This window comes from Poromitra crassiceps (assembly GCF_964638095.1).
Source record: "Poromitra crassiceps genome assembly, chromosome: 9".
In the NCBI taxonomy this organism is placed as follows: Eukaryota; Metazoa; Chordata; class Actinopteri; order Beryciformes; family Melamphaidae; genus Poromitra; species Poromitra crassiceps.
In genome coordinates, this window is record NC_139630.1 from 44,002,133 (window position 1) to 44,011,257 (window position 9,125).

Below are 9,125 nucleotides of genomic sequence, written 5' to 3' on the forward strand. Positions count from 1 at the left end.
ATTAAAAAAAAAAAAAATCCCTCTCAAAGTTACAATGGGCATGACGCTTCTGGCTAGAGAGGACTGAACTAGGAGTGGAGCCAAATCTGAATACAATATTCGGGAAAGCACAAATAGTGGGTTTTTACACATTTATTTTGGACAAATGTTTTAAACGTTATTTGTTTTCTCTGCTGTCTGTCTATGTGTCATGGATGTACAGTATAAATAGCTGAAGGTTCATCTGTCTGTGTGGCTGAGTGGTCAGTGCAGTTCTCGGTAACATTTTACAATAACGTACACAAATAATGTAGTAGTTACTAGTAAACTAATCATTAACTAATAGTTAATGAGTAGCTAATGAATAATTTGTCAGTAGTCAATCACTAGTTAATCATAGTTAATGAGTAGGTAGTCATTAGTTAATGATTAGTATCTAAGTTCCTGAGTAGAGTAGTTAATCATTACTAATGATTACTAAATGTCAGCTCGTGAGTAGTTAATCATTAGCTACTGATTAGTTGGTCAGTTCCATGAGTAGAGTAGTTAATTGTTCGTTAATGATTAATAAATGTCAGTTTGTGAATATATTAGTTAATCATTAATGATTTTTTTGTATATCAAAGCTGTTCACTCCAAAGAGTGACTCATTCATTATTACTTAACACCACTTACCTTTATCGTTCCCGCCTTAAAGGAACACTCTGCCCATTTTCAACCAGCTTTGTATCATTAGAACATCAGTAGTATATTAGAAAACTGTAAACTGTTTTGAAGTCTGTCATTTAATTTCACAGTTATTGAGTGTTAAAGTGTGGACCAGTGACATCACTGGTCCACACTAACTCAAATAAATAACTCATTAACTCAAATCAACTCTCAATAACTGTCAAACTAGATGAATGATGAATAGTTTGACAGTTATTGAGAGTTGAGTTGAGTTAATGAGTTATTCATTTGAGTTAGTTTGGACCAGTGATGTCACTGGTCCATACTTTAACACTCAATAACTGTCAAATTAAATGACAGACTTCAAAACTGTTTACAGTTTTCTGATATAGACGGTTTTAACTTGACAACAAAAACATTCTAAATTGAACCCCCGCTCACTTCCTGTTGCAGTGTTTGCTATGGACACAAAAGAAAAAAAAACATTCAAGTGCAGGACTGACCATTCCGTGAAAACCGTCTATACAGCTGAGCAGCAAAAACAAAAGTAACGATGTCGAGTGAATATTTCTGCAGTTTGCCGAATGCTGAGAAAAAGGAAGTGCTGTGGGGTTGCGCTCTGGTGAAAACCATCTATACTGCTGATGTTCTAATGATACAAAGCTGGTTGAAAATGAGCGGAGTGTTCCTTTAAGTGCTGCTCCAGAGTTGTTACTGCATGAGTACCGAATCATTACTTACTTATTACCTGACCATTTAGTTTTTCTTTTTGTGTACCCTAATGTAAAGTGATGCATCTTACTGAGTAGTCAACAGTGTTGTTGGGGAGTAGCGAACTACATGTAGTTGAACTATGTAGTTTAACTACATTTTGTAGTAGCTTGCTGGTAGTTCAACTACATTCATATTACGTAGTGAGTCAAGTAGTTAGACTACTTTTTGGTAATTTTGGTGTAGTTTAACTACCGGTACTCAGATTTCAAACTACAATTTTGGGCAATAAAATGAAAGGAACAGGCACGGCTCCAGGATTTTTTCTAAGGGCGGGATTGGGGGAGGCTAGACCAATCTGTGGGTCGATTTTCATGACTTCAAAGTTACTTTATAATGAAGTCCCCCCCCGGCCCCCAAATAAAACCAGATATGGCACACATATTAGCCGTCATTCAAAATAAATTTAGTTTTTAAATTAATTTGGCCAAAGAATATAAAAAATATATAGCTATAATACTACAAGTGACCACAAGGCAATGGCAGAAACTTTCACATGCAAAGGTTTAGGCATGAGGAGTGATTGGTTAGGTTTAGGCATGATGAGTGATGATTGTTTGGGTTTAGGCATGATGAGTGATGATTGGTTAGGTTTAGGCATGAGGAGTGATGATTGGTTAGGTTTAGGCATGAGGAGTGACGATTGGTTAGGTTAATATCAGGCTAAGAAGAAGTCCACAATTGAAATAAGCCTTTTGATTGATTGGTTGATTGATTGAATTTATTTGATAATTGATAAAAAGATACGTATACAACTGCCCAGCAGAAATACATACAGTACATTTAAAAAATCATCGAGGTTGAGAACACAAGAGAACACAATAAAACATCATGGACCATGTTGGAAATAAGTGTTTACACTTTTACATGCTATCCTTTGGACGTTTTATTGTCTCTATATCCATGAATAAAGTCAATCAAAAGGTTTATTTTCATTGTGGACTTTTTAAAGATTTAAAGCCCTGAGAAAACCTAACTTCAGAAGTCTGGCCTAGTGGCACAGAGAGTTGGCTTGCTTCCTAGTATTATTGAGACCTCAGTCACGTTAGAGGTCGTGGGTTCGATCCTCAGTCAGTTTTGAATGTCGACAGCCAGAGGAAATAGTCATTTAAAGCCCTGAGAAAACCTGCATTAAGAGGGCAGGTGTCACAGAGAGTTGGCCTGCTGCCCTGCATCCTTGAGGTCGTGGGTTCGACCCTCAGTCACTTTTGAATGGTGACAGCCAGAGGAAAGACAAAAGTCCCCAGAGAAGAGTTGTGAGTATGAACCATGAACATCACACACATGGACTTAGACTTAGACTCTTAGATCAGCTTACAAAGTTAACTAGAAGCTCAATTATATTGAGCTCAAATTGTCCAACAACAGAGGAGAAACACAGCAGCAGTGGCAGTGTTTTGGTGGCACACTGTGTATGTCAGCTGCCTACTGAGGTAAGGTTTGTGAGGTCAAGTCCAGGATGTCCACACATCTTTGGGTAGCAAGATTTGTATTTAAATAAAAGTGACAATAGGCATACAGTAACAACCCATTGTTTGTTTTTATTACACTTCTAATTAATTGAAGATATTCAAGTTTTAAAATAAATGTTCTTCAAGAAACTATACTGCAAAGGACGGTTCCCATGCACAGCAGGCTTTGACCCCTGGTCTACCAGAACACAGACGACTGCACTGACCATACAGACAAACCCACAGACCTGCCTGTCTGTTGTTGGAGTTGGATTGTTTCTGATTGGCTGTTTGTTGAGCAATTGTGTGCTGCACATGCCAATAGAGCAGGCGAGGCCACGCAGACGCAGCAGCCGAGCTGCGGGTGAGGCCGCGCTCGCGCCTGGAACCCTAGTCTAAAACAATCTCAATAAGAATGCATGATTCTCATTTTCTAAATTCAAAGATACTGCAATCATTTGGACCTTGATTTATCTTACATTGTTTCATGTAGGCTAATGGTAACAGAATCCATGGGCATTTTTCCATGTATTTGCATACCATCAAGGTCCAATTTGTAAGATTCCTCCACAATAATAAGACAAAGCCACAAACCTTTGGTACAACTGTTGCTCAAAGATTGTTTAAATAATCTGACTGCATCCATCTTTAAGTCAGCGGGCCAGACTTTATAGAATAACACTGTGTTTATCTCTGGGATTTAGATTGCATAGAGATTTTTTCTTGTCATTCCAAATGTAATCACATTGTTGCTCTGATTAAGTAGAAGTACAGTTATTTGTGTAAAAAAAATACTGGTAAAGCAGAAGTACTGATTCAACTTAATTACTCAAGTAAAAGGAAAAAAGTACAGGCTCTGAAATGTACTCAAGTATAAAAGTAAAAGGTTTTCTGTGCAAGGCGAATAGAAACTTGCGTCATATTAATATAATTCAAATACTATTTAACTTAAAAGGCCCCTTCAAAACATATTTTAAGATGCATAAAGACTATACTTTAATCTTCTAGTCTTAATCACTATGACCCACTAGCTCAGAGAGGTGGATTGCTGTCTAGCAGTTTGGCGCTTGTGGGTTGGAGCTTCAGTGACTTTTGAGGTTGTGGGTTCGATCCTCAGTCAGTTTTGCATGTCGACAGCCAGAGGAAAGAGTCATTTAAAGGCCTGAGAAAACCTCATTCAAACAGTCTGACTTGGTGGCACAGAGAGTAGGCTTGCTGCCCTGCAATATTGAGACCTCAGCCGCTTTTGCAGTCGTGGGTTCGAGCCTCAGTCAGTTTTGAATGGTGACAGGCAGTACAAGAGCGCCCGGAGAAGAGCTGTGAGTCGACACACACACCAGCTTTATGTTGATTGACAACTGAAATGTAACATTTTAAAAACCAGACAGGTCAAACTTTTTGCAGCGGGATTTTGGCCGAACTCTTAGTCTCGCTCTCTCTCACTGTCTTTCTATGTCTCTCGATCACATGAAAGTGAGGCTTCCTTCAGGTACAATCAGGACGGTCAGCTTGGGTGGCGGTGGTGGTGGTTGCTTAAACCTGTGCTAAACCTCTGGTGTCACTCCACATTTACTCTTTAGACTTTAGGGCAAGGTGTCACAATAGTCTACTGGAACCCCCCCCCCCCCCCCCCCCCCCCCACACACATACACACACACACACACACACACACACCAGCTTTATGTTGATTGACAGCTGAAATGTAACATTTTAAAAACCAGACAGGTCAAACTTTTTGCAGTGGGATTCTGGCCGAACTCTCTTAGTCTCGCTCTCTCTCACTGTCTCTCTATGTCTCTCGATCACATGAAAGTGAGGCTTCCTTCAGGTACAATCAGGACGGTCAGCTTGGGTGGCGGTGGTGGTGGTTGCTTAAACCTGTGCTAAACCTCTGGTGTCACTCCACATTTACTCTTTAGACTTTAGGGCAAGGTGTCACAATAGTCTACTGGAATCCCCCCCCCACACACACACACCAGCTTTATGTTGATTGACAGCTGAAATGTAACATTTTAAAAACCAGACAGGTCAAACTTTTTGCAGTGGGATTCTGGCCGAACTCTCTTAGTCTCGCTCTCTCTCACTGTCTCTCTATGTCTCTCGATCACATGAAAGTGAGGCTTCCTTCAGGTACAGTCAGGACGGTCAGCTTGGGTGGCGGTGGTGGTGGTTGCTTAAACCTGTGCTAAACCTCTGGTGTCACTCCACATTTACTCTTTAGACTTTAGGGCAAGGTGTCACAATAGTCTACTGGAACCCCCCCCCCCACACACACACCAGCTTTATGTTGATTGACAGCTGAAATGTAACATTTTAAAAACCAGACAGGTCAAACTTTTTGCAGTGGGATTCTGGCCGAACTCTCTTAGTCTCGCTCTCTCTCACTGTCTCTCTATGTCTCTCGATCACATGAAAGTGAGGCTTCCTTCAGGTACAATCAGGACGGTCAGCTTGGGTGGCGGTGGTGGTGGTTGCTTAAACCTGTGCTAAACCTCTGGTGTCACTCCACATTTACTCTTTAGACTTTAGGGCAAGGTGTCACAATAGTCTACTGGAATCCCCCCCCCACACACACACACCAGCTTTATGTTGATTGACAGCTGAAATGTAACATTTTAAAAACCAGACAGGTCAAACTTTTTGCAGTGGGATTCTGGCCGAACTCTCTTAGTCTCGCTCTCTCTCACTGTCTCTCTATGTCTCTCGATCACATGAAAGTGAGGCTTCCTTCAGGTACAGTCAGGACGGTCAGCTTGGGTGGCGGTGGTGGTGGTTGCTTAAACCTGTGCTAAACCTCTGGTGTCACTCCACATTTACTCTTTAGACTTTAGGGCAAGGTGTCACAATAGTCTACTGGAACCCCCCCCCCCCCCCCCCCCCCCCCCCACACACACACACACACACACACACCAGCTTTATGTTGATTGACAGCTGAAATGTAACATTTTAAAAACCAGACAGGTCAAACTTTTTGCAGTGGGATTCTGGCTGAACTCTCTTAGTCTCGCTCTCTCTCACTGTCTCTCTATGTCTCTCGATCACATGAAAGTGAGGCTTCCTTCAGGTACAATCAGGACGGTCAGCTTGGGTGGCGGTGGTGGTGGTTGCTTAAACCTGTGCTAAACCTCTGGTGTCACTCCACATTTACTCTTTAGACTTTAGGGCAAGGTGTCACAATAGTCTACTGGAATCCCCCCCCCCCCACCCCTACACACACACACCAGCTTTATGTTGATTGACAGCTGAAATGTAACATTTTAAAAACCAGACAGGTCAAACTTTTTGCAGTGGGATTCTGGCCGACCTCTCTTAGTCTCGCTCTCTCTCACTGTCTCTCTATGTCTCTCGATCACATGAAAGTGAGGCTTCCTTCAGGTACAATCAGGACGGTCAGCTTGGGTGGCGGTGGTGGTGGTTGCTTAAAGCTGTGCTAAACCTCTGGTGTCACTCCACATTTACTCTTTAGACTTTAGGGCAAGGTGTCACAATAGTCTACTGGAATCCCCCCCCCCCCCCACCCCTACACACACACACCAGCTTTATGTTGATTGACAGCTGAAATGTAACATTTTAAAAACCAGACAGGTCAAACTTTTTGCAGTGGGATTCTGGCCGACCTCTCTTAGTCTCGCTCTCTCTCACTGTCTCTCTATGTCTCTCGATCACATGAAAGTGAGGCTTCCTTCAGGTACAATCAGGACGGTCAGCTTGGGTGGCGGTGGTGGTGGTTGCTTAAAGCTGTGCTAAACCTCTGGTGTCACTCCACATTTACTCTTTAGACTTTAGGGCAAGGTGTCACAATAGTCTACTGGAATCCCCCCCCCCCCCCCCCCACACACACACACACACCAGCTTTATGTTGATTGACAGCTGAAATGTAACATTTTAAAAACCAGACAGGTCAAACTTTTTGCAGCGGGATTTTGGCCGAACTCTCTTAGTCTCGCTCTCTCTCACTGTCTCTCTATGTCTCTCGATCACATGAAAGTGAGGCTTCCTTCAGGTACAATCAGGATGGTCAGCTTGGGTGGTGGTGGTGGTGATTGCTTAAGAGGCATATTTTAGCTGGCATTGTGCTTTTTTGTAGGCTATTATATTGTATGTGATAGAGAGAGAGGGTGATAGAGAGAGAGACAGAAAAAACTGAATTTGGTTAAAAAAAAGTTAAACACGAGATCCCACTGTAAAAAGTTCAACCTGTGTGTGAGACAGGCAGGTTGAACTTTTTTTAACCAAATTCTGTTTTCTCTCTCTCTCTCTTTCACTCCGCCTGTCTCTCACCCACAGCAAACCCAGGGTAAAAAAGTTAAATCTCTGCTGTAAAACATCATAAATCGGACGTGTGTGTGTGGGGGGGGGGGGAGGGGGATCTCTGAAATGTGCAGTTTAACAGTTCAGAATTTTAGAAAAGAAAATAAATTTTTAACATGCAGATAATCGTAACATAGTTATGTATAATAAATAACATCACTTGATAAACTAAGTTCAAATCATAGGCTACTAAGGTCAGGTGGTTTATCACGTTACTTTTCTTTAATTGACACTATTTTAATCTTAAAGATTTTGTGGGGGGTATATGATGCTTTATTGACAGATGTAGAGTGTGAGAGAGACAGAAGGGTGTGGGAGAGAAAGAGCAGTGGCATAACTATCGAAGGTGCAGCGCACAGGGGCCCAGAGCTGCCAACACTCTTGCTTTCATTGACCTTTTCCTCTGGCTGTTGCTCTTCAAAACCAGAGATGGGGAAAAAGTACATACACAGTTTATATAGCACTTTATTGACAGATGTATGGTGAGAGATGGGAGGACATGCAGCAAATAACCACGGGCCAGATTTGAACCCAGGTCTCTGCAAGGAAGCAACCTGATACGGTCCTCACTCAAACCTCTGAGCCACTGCAGCCCTGCTGCAAGGAGTGTAGTGCTGTGGGAGCAGAGCTGCCCCACTTTTTCTCCAAGGGTTTGTTTTTACTAAAGTAAAATGTTCCTCATATACAGTAGGTGCGCTCCACCAGTTCTCCAGATAGCACTAGACACCTGCCTGCTGCTGAGGAGAGACTGCATGCCTGCAACATGTACATCACACACATGGACTTCGACTCTTAGATCAGCCTACTAGGTTAACTAGAAGCTCAATTATATTATAGCCATTTCTGGTGATTAATTGCTCAAATTGCCCAACAACAGAGGAGAAAAAAGGTAACAGTGGCGGTGCCTTGGTGGTACACTATGTATGTCAGCTGCCTGTTGAGGTAAGGCTCGTGAGTTCAAGCCTGGGATGTGCACACATCCTTAAATCGTAAGGTTTTAGTTTAGGCATACTGTAACAGCATTTTCTTTTACTACACTTCTAATTAATTGAGGATATTAAAGTGTTAAAATAAATGTTCAATAAACTACTGCAAAGGAGGGTTGCCACAGTAGGTTTTGACCCCTGGTCTACCAGAACACAGATGACTGCACTGACCACTCAGCCACACAGACAACCCCACAAACCCACTGTCTGTTTTTGATTGGCTGTTGAATTAAGTAATTACTTTAACATTAAGGTCAGAAGAGGAGTGCATGTGTACCATGTAAGCTATATCCTTAAAATGCCTGAAAAAAATGTCTAAATAAAAAAGCATAAAGCAAAAGCACGTATCTGCACGTAAAAAAAATCTAAACTTTTTTGGGGGTTTTCAGAGACTTTCTGACCCCCGCACAACCACCCCCACCCCACAGATTAATGGTGATTTACAGCTGGATGTAAAAAAAAATTAGCCTGGCTAAACCGGTCTTAAAACGGGTCTCAACACCCCAGTGATTCTTCATTAAAGAAAACACTTGCATGTGTTGAGGAAATTAAATGGCGGTTCACAAACAAGTATAAAAATCAACTTTATTCAAAACAAATGTCCACCAATACAAAAACAAATGAGCATTTTCACAAATGTAAATCATTAGCGCGGTTACATTTTCCTGTAGTGGTAATGACGTGTGCTTTTATAGCTGCAGGGATTCACCAACCATTATATTGTGTGGGTCTTGTTCAGTACACACATTTTAAATGACAACTAGGTGGTGTCTGAGGAGAACGTGCCTACATGTTTATCAGGAATGTGATGGAACACAAAAGCAGGAAAACCTATAGAGAGCCAAAGTCCCTCCCCTTCCGGTCGGGCCCTATGCGAACCAGCCACAAAAAAGAAAAAGGATGGTGGTGAACAGCGAGAAACAATAATTTTTTGATCCCGGTTGAATTGTGCCATGAG